The sequence below is a fragment of the Psammomys obesus genome, unplaced genomic scaffold (assembly GCF_907164565.1).
Source record: "Psammomys obesus unplaced genomic scaffold, mPsaObe1.curated_primary_1811, whole genome shotgun sequence".
Classification (NCBI taxonomy): domain Eukaryota; kingdom Metazoa; phylum Chordata; class Mammalia; order Rodentia; family Muridae; genus Psammomys; species Psammomys obesus.
In genome coordinates, this window is record NW_026596445.1 from 5,800,006 (window position 1) to 5,811,173 (window position 11,168).

The 11,168-nt window shown below is 37.1% G+C and overlaps 1 protein-coding gene across 1 annotated transcript in view; it reads right to left on the bottom strand.

Moving 5' to 3' along the window:
- Klhl4 (kelch like family member 4) overlaps positions 1-11,168 on the bottom strand; it is a 123,973-nt gene that overhangs the window by 51,451 nt on the left and 61,354 nt on the right. The window lies entirely within an intron of this gene.

Genomic DNA, 11,168 nt, shown 5'->3' on the forward strand with positions numbered 1-11,168 from the left:
AAACAAAACAGGCAAACTTAAGAAAACCAATAAAAGAAAAAATACCCAAAACAACAACAAAATAATTAGCACAGATAAACATGCAATCTGGTTGTTTTGATTTTGTTGGTCTGTTTTTGTTTTTTTCTTTTTTTTTTTTTTTTGCGGGGGGGTGGTGACCAACTGTTACTGGTAATCCTGGACATTGGGCTTGCTCTAGATTGATTGATATATATAGTGGCACTCAATTGGAGAACACGGATTTTCTTTTTCTCAACATGTGTAAGTTTCAAATATCTTTTTCATTAAGGGTGACACCTGTTCATTTCTCCTTCTCAATTCTGGGTTTTGTCTGGTTTAACCTATACAGGACTTATACATAGTGTCATAAATTATGTGAGTTTATATGTGTATCAATCCTTCTGGAAGAAGTGTTTTCTTCGAGTAATCCACCTCCTCTGAGTCTTCAGATCTTGATGACTATAGTTTCAAGATATCATACCTTCTTTTACAATATAAAACCCAGAAAACAACTATGTACATTTCCATCAGGGTCATTCATCTTTCAATATGTAGTGTTTGGACAAATATAAGGGTAAGGAAATTTTTACCAACGAAAGTTGAATTTAAGCATTCTAAACTCAACAATGGTAAAATTAAATGCCTACAAGAACACAAACACAGTAAATGTTTTAAAGTTTGATAGTTGGAGTAATTCATTAAAAGATATAACATATATACATACTTATTTATGTGCTAGTTTTTATGATTTATTTGTTTGTTTTTTATTAGCAGATATTCACTGTGTGTAATTATGAAGTCCATGAAAATGTTGTTGCACTTTCAACTTTAAGCGAAATTATAGAATTTCAAAGATTTAAAGAGTCTTTCTTTTAGTTTTGAGATTGTAATATAATTACAACATTCTCCCTTCTCTCTCCAATGCCTCCTTTAAATGATTGCCACTAAATACATTTTCATTTAATTGTATTTGTTCCTCTAACATATTCCATTATCCATCCTTTTCTACTCCATAGCATTATCACCCACTCTTTTCACTGATACTCCTACTAATACTATCATATGTGATGTAGGTTCTACTTATCAACTCCGTAATCATGAAACAAAATTATAGTTTCTGGTACTTCAGTCAAGCCAATGTACTTTTTTTTTTCTTATTAAAGAAAACATTTGATTGAGGTTGGCTTATGTTTCAATAAATTGAAAATTACTGTGAAGATGTAAATAATTTATTCGAAGTGTGGATGATTCTTTAAAAGAAACCACAATTATTTTTATTCTGGATGCTAACAGAAATAATACTGATCAGGTATGTCCTGTGATAACCATGCCCATTCCTCACCAGCAAATTTAAACAATATTTTTTTTAATTATTATTAGTTACACATTATTAACTCTGTAACCCAGCTGTATCTTGGTCCCTCATTCTCTCCCAACCCCACCCTTCCTCCCTCATTTCATCCCTGGTCCATTTCAAGTCCACTGTTTGTGGAGGACCTCCTCCCCTTTCATCTAAACCTCTTTTATCAGGTATCTTCAGGACTGGCTGCAAAGTCCTCTTCGGTGGCCTAACAGTACTGCTCTTCCCTTGGGGGACAGGGAGGTCAAAGAGCTTGCCATTGAGTTACTGTCAGAAATAATCCTTGTTCTCCTTCCTATGGGAAACCAATTGGTTACTGAGCTACCACGGGCTATATCCAAGCCGAGGTTCTAGGTTATATCCATACATGGTCCTTGATGGAGTGTCAGTCTCAAAAAAGACTCCTGTACCAAGATATTTGGTCCTTGTAGAACTCCTATCCTTTCCACGTCAAACTAACTCCCCTAGAACTCATTGGTACAGGAGAGAACTTCCTGAACAGAACACCAACAGCACAGGCTCTAAGATCAACAATCAATAAATGGGACCTCATGAAACTGAAAATCTTCCATAAAGCAAAAGACACTTTCGTCAGAACAAAACGACAGCCAATGTACTTTTGAAGATAGTTGTTTCAATGTAAAATTCTACCCAAAGCTATTTACAAATTTAGCTCAATACAGTAAAAATACCAACAATATTGCTCATGGATATTGAAGAACCCAGGGTTCTTTTCTACTTTCATATAAATTTTAAGATTAAAAAATGTGAAGGATTTCCAAGATGGCTGTGGTCAAGGCACACTGTGTCTGAGTGGATGATGATCAGATACGGAAAGTTACAGTGAGTGATCTAGTGATGAACCCAAAAAAAAAACTGACATTGGTGCTTCTCCTGGAGAGGACGTTACATATACCAGGTTCACAGATGCACAGTTCCAGCCAAGTGTGTCTCAAAGACACTGTTCAGGATCTTCTGCCTAGTACGATCCTGGTCTGGTGGAGACTACACAGTGCTTTCAGGAGTGCTTCATTCCATCATCCAGACCTGAGACCACTCTAGCTTCCCCAAGAGCTGGTTCTAGACCAGAGGCAACACCCCATACCCAATCCATGATTCTTCTGGTCCCCATGTAAAGACCATCTGGACAAGACAAACTCACAGGGTTCTAAGTCCAAAATGGCAAAGCAAAGCCAAATCGGAATACCAGCTCAGCAGCTACTGCACCAGCAAGCAGCTACATGGCTGAATTTGAATCTATAATGCCAACACATGCATGCCCATTTGTTGAAGTAGCTGACCCGGTAATGACAACACCCACTCATAATCTGCCTAATCTGCCTGACCCACTGGAGCACAGCCACCAGAGGTGTCTTCCAGCCCATGCTCCTTCATCCTATGGAGGCTCAAGTCTGGCAGGGCAACATTCAGCTTAGAGCCCACTCCCCACTGACTCCTGATGTTCCTGACTCAAAATAGGACAAGGCCAGCAGAGGAAGCTATACTTGGGCTCTGATCCTTATCATGTATCATACCAAGGAGGCCAGCATGAAGCCCCTAGTAACTAACATTCAACTTAGAACCCTTTTTATCTACTGCTGAACTCTCTGACAATCAGAGATCACCAGAGCTGCTAACAACAGAAACATCAAAATGGGTAGAGGTCACAAAATGGGTAAGAGCACAAGGTACAAATCCCAGGGCAAATTGACATCATCAGAAACCAGCAGTCTTAACACAGCAAGCCTTGGAGATACTATCTCACCCAAAGCACAAGAAAAAAAAGATTTTAAATCTGAGGTTATAAAAATGATAGAGTCCTTAAAGGATGAAAATAAATCCCTCACACTAGAACAATAAAATTCAGCCAAACATATGAAAGAATTAAACAATCCCTTAAAAGAAATTTTAAAAATATAAGAAGCTACAATAAAATAGGAGAAGAAAATGAATAAAACTGCTCAAGACCTAAAAATGGAACAAGAAGCCATAAAGAAAATCTGATGTTTGTGTTTTCCATCACAATCCTGGAGATGGAAAACTTTGGGAAGAGGACCAGAACTACAGACACAAGCATCACCAATAGAATACAAGAGATGGAACAGGGAATTTCAGGTGTAAATGATATGATTCATGAAATTGATATATCAGTCAAATAAAATGTTAAATATAAAAAGCTCCTGACAAAAAACATCCAAGATACCTGGGGCACTATGAAAAGACCAAGCCTAGGAATAATAGAATTAGAAGAAGGAGAAGATTCCTGGTTTCAAGGCTCAGAAAATATTTTCAACAAAATCATAAAAACAAACTTTCTCAACTTAAAGAAAGAGATGCATATAAACATACATAAAACTTATAGAACACCAAATAGATTGGACCAAAAGAAAAATCATTCCACCACATAATAATCAAAACCCTAAATGTACAGAAGAAAGAGAAAATATTAAAAGCTGTAAGGGAAAAAGGCCAAGTCATATATAAAGTCAAACATATCACAATTACACCTGACATCGCATCAGAAACTCTAAAAGCTAGAAGGGCATTGACAGATGCCATTCAGACCTTAAGAATCCACAGATGTCTGCCACAACTCTTATACCCAGAAAAACTTTTATTCACCAAAGAGGGAGAAAACAAGATATTCCATGACAAAACAAAGTTAAGCAGTGTTTATCTACAAATCCAGCCTTACAGAAAATACTAGAAGGAAAACTCTAACCGAAGGTGGCCTACTATACCCATGAAAACAAAGGCAATAAGTAACCCAGCATCAGCAAAACCAAAAGAAATAGAAATCTCTCTCTCTCTCTCTCTCTCTCTCTCTCTCTCTCTCTCTCTCCCACCAACTACATCAAAACGTCAGTAAATAAAAAACACTGGTCATTAATATCTCTCAACATCAATGGCCTTAACTCCCCAATAAAAAGACACAGGTTAACAGGATGGATGCAAAAACAGGACTCATCATTCCATTGCATACAAGAAATACACCTCATGAATAAAGAGAGACATTACCTCCAAGTAAAAGGATGGACTCGAGAAGCAAGCTGGAGTAACCATTCTAGTATGTAATAAAATAGACTTCCAACCAAAATTAATCAAAAGAGATGGGGAAAGACACTTCATACTCATCAAAGAAAAATTACACCAAAAAGAGTAATAGTAATAAAAATTACATTGTACTGGAATAAAAACAGACTGGTGGATAAATAGATTCGAAGAGAAGACCCAGAGATAAACTCACACAGCTATGTTCAGTTGAATTTTGACAAAGGAGCCAAAACCATACAATGGAAGAAATACAGCCTCTTCAACAAATGGTTCTGGTCTAACTGGATATCTACTTGTAGAAAAATGCAAATGGATGCATAATTATTTCCCTGCACAAAACTCAAATCCAAGTGTACCAGAGACCTCAATATAACACCAGATACACTAATTCTAATAGAAGAGAAAGTGGAGAAAACCCACACACTTATTGGCAGAGGAGACAACTTCCTGAACAGAACACCAATAGCTCAGGATTGAAGAGCCTGGAGGCAAGAAGAGCTCCACAAGAAGACCAACAAAGCCAGCTCACGAGGGCCCAGAGGACACTGCAGAGACTGAAGCATCAACCAAGGGCCATGCATGTACTGGACCTAAGTCCCCTACAAAGATATAGCAGATGGCATAAATCAGTTTAGGCTTCATGTTGGTCTTCTAGTAAGGGAATTGTCTAGTGTATAGTACACAGACTCATTTGCCAGCTTTTTGATCACTTGCCCCTGGTGGGATTTCATTGCCAGGCCACATGGGAAGAGGGCATATTCAGTCCTGTTGCAACTAGATGATCTGGGGTGGATGGAAAAAGGAGTTCCCCTTTTCTGAGAAATAGGAGAGGTGGAAGGGGAGGGGAGGAAGGAAGGACTAGTACTAGGATGTGAAGTGAAAAAAAAATAATTAATGAAAATATAAAAGAATTGTGAAGAATGTTCTAGGTATTTTGACTGGGATTGAACTAGTTTTGTAAATTGTTTTTGGTATAAAGGTTATTTCCACAATATTAATTATACTCATCCATGAACATGCAGTGTCTTTCCATTTCTAGTCTTCTTCAATCTCTTTCTTCACAGATATGAAGTTTTATTATAGAAGGTTATTTTTCTTAATCTCTTTAGTTAAATTATTCCATGGTATTTATTGTCTTCCATGATGTATAAATCCATAATCTTTTCTCAGTGTGATAATTTTTGTGCTGTACAGAGTGGCTAATAATATATGTAAGTTGATTTTGTACCCTGACACTGTGCTGAAATTGTGAACAGTTTTCTTGTGGGGTTTCTGAAATCTCTAGTATTTAGTATATCTTTTGCCAGAATACTTCCAAGTCTGTTGTGAAACTGTCTTTCATAGAAATGGCTGCAAAAATTAAACAAAAACAGTGGCAATGTCACTGGGCCTGTTAACATGGGAAGGGAAATTTGTTGGAAGGCTCCAACCCTAGAAAAAAATTACAGGCATCTAATGAATACTTGTTAGAAAGAGAATTAGCTTCTTCCATGGATGAGGTCCCTTACTGGTTCTGTAAAGCATTATTATAATCCTTGAAAGTCATATACACACCACTAACAAAAACTGATTCAACAGTTCGTAGTTACATATAACTGTGCATGAACATACATCCATATCCATACACAGATATATATGAATGTAACTATAATAATAAACAACTGGCTATCAACTCGAGAGTGTGTGTTGGGGGGATGTGAGGTGAAAATGAAGGAGAAAGTCATGTACTTCAATTAAAAACAGTAATATTAAAACTAAAAAATTGATTTCTGTTTTCTATTAATGTGCTATATCAATTTTGAAAAATATTTTTCTTTTTTCTTCATTGAATTGACTTTTAAGTTTTTCAAGACAGGGTTTCTCTAGTATCCTTGGCTGTCATGGACTTGCTTTGTAGAGCAAACTGGCCTCGAACTCATAGAGATCTGACTGCCACTGCCTCTGTGAGCACTGGAATTAAAGGCTGGTGCCATTGGCAAGCCAGGCTTTGACTTATATTTAGTTTGTTTGCTTATTTGTTTTTGTTTTAATTTAGTTTCTATTCTTTTACTTTCTTCACTTAGTCCCTCCCTAATATCATGCTTACTCACTTCTCAACTAGCACCCTTCCTACTTTCACTAGTTTTGGTAAAAAAATTTTGCAGGCAAACATGAAGACTAAGATGCCCATCTGGTATTTATAAGTAGAGGACCTAGGATCAAACCATGCAATGTCCTTTGTTGGTGCTTCAGATTCCATAGGCCCCTCTGGATTCTGGATGATTGGCTCTGATGGTCTTTGTTCCCAGTCTTTGACATTACTTCTGTCTATTATATTTCCCCAAGAGTCAGGAGAGTAGGCAGTATCTCTGACATGGACTATGTTACCAGCTTTTTGATCACTTCCCCCTAACGAGATGGCCCTACCAGCCACAGCGGAGGAAGACTAACACAGTCATCATGTGACTAGAGGAGCTGGGGTGTCTGGATAGGGGGACTCCCCTATTCTGAGGAAATAAGGAAAGGGAGATGCTGAAGGGTGGGTGGGACTGGGAGGAGAAGAGAGAGGGACCTATGACAGAGATGTAAATTGAATTAATTGATAAAAAAAAGAATGATGAAAAAGTAGTTTAGGCTGGAAAGATGGCTCAATAATTAAAAGTACTTGATGTTCTTGCAAAAAAAAAAAAACCCACAAATTTTGCAGGCAACTCACCATATTTTAATGTTTCCTCTCCTCTAACAATGTAATTTACATTAATTTGTCAATCAGTCTGTGCATAATTGCTTTAGTTAATACCAAATAGTTACTTAAATAGTAGAAAATTCTTAATGGAGAGTACAGGATATTTGGAATTTTTGTGGCCAGAAGTGACTTTTTTTTCTGAGCTTTATTCACACAAACTTGGTAAACGACAAAATGTTTTATTTAAATACCAATTCACATTTTTACATAGATGTAGTGACTTAAAATATATTTCATATCTATTATGCATACTTTTTCTTTTTAAACTTAAGTTTATTTATATACTTATTTACTACAAATTATTAACTTTGTATCCTCAATGCAGTGCCCTTCCTTATCTCTTCCTAGTCCCACCCACCGTCCCTCTTCTCCCCAAAGCTCTTTCCCTAGTCCCCTTATAGGAGAGGACCTCCTCCCCTTCTCTCTGATCCTAGCTTATCAGGTCCCACGAAGGCTGGCTACATCATCTTCCTCTGTGGCCTGGCAAGGCTGCACCCCCCAGGGGGAGGTGATCAAAGAGGCAACCACTGAGTTCATGTCAGAGACAGCCCCTGTAACCACTTCCTAGAAAAAACACTTAGAAACTGAAGAGTCAATGGGCACCCTTTGAACAGGGGTTCTAGATCCTGTCTATGCATGGTCGTGGTTGGAGTATCAGTCTCTAAAGGCCCCCTTGGGCCCAGGTATTTTGGCTCTGATATTCTCCTTGCGGAATTCCTGTCCCCTCCAGGTCTTCCTATCTCTGTCTTCTTCCATAAGGATTCTTGCACTCTGCCCAAAGTTTGGCTATGAATCTCAGTATCATGTTCTACATCTTGATAGTATTTCAGAAGCCCTCTGTAGAAGGCTCCTGTCCTGTTACTTGTCTTCTCCTACTTCCAATGTCTATCCTGTTTGCCCTTCTGAATGAAGATTAAACATCTTCCCTAGGGTCCTCCTTGTTGTTTAGCTTCTTTAGGACTATAGATTTTAGTATGTTTATCCTAAATTATATGGCTAATAACCATTTATGAGTGAATCTATATCACATGTGTCTTTCTTCTTCTCAGCTCACTCAAGATAATCTTTCTTAGTTTCTACCATTTGCCTGCAAAATTCATGATTTCCTTTTTTTTATTGCTGAGTAGTATTCCATTGTGTAAATATAGCACACTTTCTATACCCAATGTTCTGTTGAGGGACATCTGGATTGTTTCCAGATTCTGGCTATAACAAATAATGTGGTTATGAATATAGTTGAGCAAATGTCCTTATTGAATTGTGGGGCATCTTTTGGGTATATGTCTAGTAGTGGGATAGCTGGATCTTGAGGTAGCATTATTCCTAATTTTCTGACAAAGTGTCAGATTAATTTAAAAAACTGGTTGTACAAGATTATATTCCCACCATCAATGGAGGAGGGTTCCCCTTTGTCATCATCTTCTCCAGCATATATCATCCCTTCATTTTTTTTAATTTAATCTTAGATATTTGGATGGGTGTAAGGTAGAATCTCAGGGTAATTTTGATTTGCATTTTCCTAATGATTAAGGATATTGAGCATTTCTTGAAGTATTCTCTGCCATTCGACATTCCTCTGCTGAGAATTCTCTGTTTAGCATTGTACTCCATTTTTAAAATTTGACTACTTGATTTATTGGTGTTTAACTTATTAAATTATTTATCTATTCTAGATTTTAGCCAGCTGTCACATGACAGTTCGGTGAACATCTTTTCCCAGTCTATAATTTGTCATTTTTTTCTGATAACAGTGTCCTTTGCTTTACAAAAGATTTTCAGTTTTATCAGGTCCCATTTATTAATTGTTGATCTTAGAGCCTGTGCTTTTTGTGTTCTGTTCAGGAAATTGTCTCCTGTGCTAATGAGGTCAAAGATCTTCCCCACTTTATCTTCTAACAGATTTAGAGTGTCTGGTTTTATGTTGAGGTCTTGGATGCACTTAGACTTTAATTTTGTGCAGGGTGATAAATATGGGCCTACATACATTTTTCTACATGTAAACATCCAGTTAGACCAGCACCATTTGTTGAATATGCTGTCTTTCTTCCATTGTATAGTTTTAGTTTCTTTGTTAAAAATTATGTTTCCATAGGTATATGGGTATATTTCTGGGTCTTCTGTTCTATTCCACTGATCTACCAGTCTCTTTCGATTCCAATACCATGCCAAATTTTTTACTATAATACCTATAGTTCTATATTATCACTTGAGATCAGGGACATTTTATTTAAGACCTCTACAAGCATCATTATTTCTCTGTTTAGAGTCTGTTTCAATAGTCTATCCCTTGGTAAAAGTGGGGTGTTTGTTGAAATCTCCTGCTATTAAGGTGTTGAGATCAATGTGTGATTTAAACTTTAATACATTTTTTTTTAGCCAGTGTAAGAGCCCTTCTGTTTGGTGCATAGATGTTCAGGATTGTGAACATCTTGGTAAATTTTTTCTTTGATGCATATGAAGTGTCTCTATCTCATTTGATTAATTTTGTTTGAAATTCCATTTTATTATATATTAGGATAGCTACTCCAGCTTGATTCTTGTGTCCATTTGCTTGGAAAAGTTTTTCCAGTCCTTTACTTTGAGGTAGTGTCTATCTTTATTACAGAGGTGTGTTTCTTGAATGCAGCAGAATGTTGGATTCTGTTTCCACAACCAATCTGTTAGCCTGTGTATTTGTATTGGAGGGTTGAGACCACTGATGTTAATAGATTTTAGTGGCCAATAATTTTTAGTTTACTTTATTGTGGAGTTGGTGGTGATAGTGGTTTGTGTGTGTGTTTTCTTTTGCCTTTTCATGTGATGGTATTTTTATATTGTGTTGTCTTGGGTGGAGTTGATCTCGTTGGGTTGAAATTTTCCTTCCAGTATCTTCTGGAGGGCTGGATTGCTGCGTATATATTGTTTAAATTTATTTATGTCATGGAATTTATTGATTTCTTCATCTGTGTTGGTTGAAAGTTTTGCTGCATATGGTATTCAGGATTGGCATCTGTGATCTCTAAGTTTCTGCATGATATACAGCCAGGTACTTCTGGTTTTCATAGTCTCTGTTTGGAAGTCTGGTGTGATTCTGATTGGCTTACCTTTATTTGTTACTTGACCTTTTTCTCTTGCTGCTTTTAGTATATTTTTTTCTTTACTCTTTAGATGTAATGTTTTGATTTTTAAATTTATTTATTTTTATTAATTACAGTTTATTCACTTTGTGTCCCCCCATAAGCTCCTCCTCCTCCTCTCCCAGTCCCATCCTCCCTCCCCCTTCTTCAAGCATGCCCCTCCCCAAGTCCACTGATAGGGGAGGTCCTCCTCTCCTTTCTTCTGATCTTAGTCTATCAGATCACATTAGGAATGGCTGCATTGTCATCTTCTATGGCCTGGTAAGGCTGCTCTCCCCTCAGGGGGAGGTGATCAAAGAACAGGCCAATCAGTTTATGTCAGAGGCAGTCCCTCTTCCCATTACTATGTAACCCACTTGGACACTAAGCTGCCATGGACTACATCTGTGCAGGGGTTCTAGGTTATCTCCATACATGGTACTTGGTTGGAGTATGAGTCTCTGGGAAGACTCCTGTGTTCAAATTTTCTGGTTCTGTTGCTCTCCTTGTTTATGTGGTGGGAATAGTTTCTTTTCTGGTCTAGTCAATTTTGTGTTCTGTAGACCTCTTGTATGTCTAAGGGCATGTCTTTTTTAAAGTTGGGGATATTTTCTTCTGTTTTTCTCAAAAATATTTTCTGGGTCTTGGAGGCTGGATTTTTCTTTTTCATCTATCCTTATAATTCCTAGGGTATTCTTTCAAGGAGTCCTTGATTTCTTGGATATTATGAATTTGTAACTTTTCCAATTTTATTTTATCTTTGAGAGATGTATCAATTTCTGCAACTGTATCTTCATCACCTGAAATTCTCCCTTCCATCTCTTATGTTCTGTTGGTGATGCTTAACTTTTTGGTTCCTGAGCTCTTCTCTAAGTTCTCCAACTCTGTTTTTTTTTTTTTTTTTTTTTTTTTTTTTTTTTTTTTTTTTTTTTTT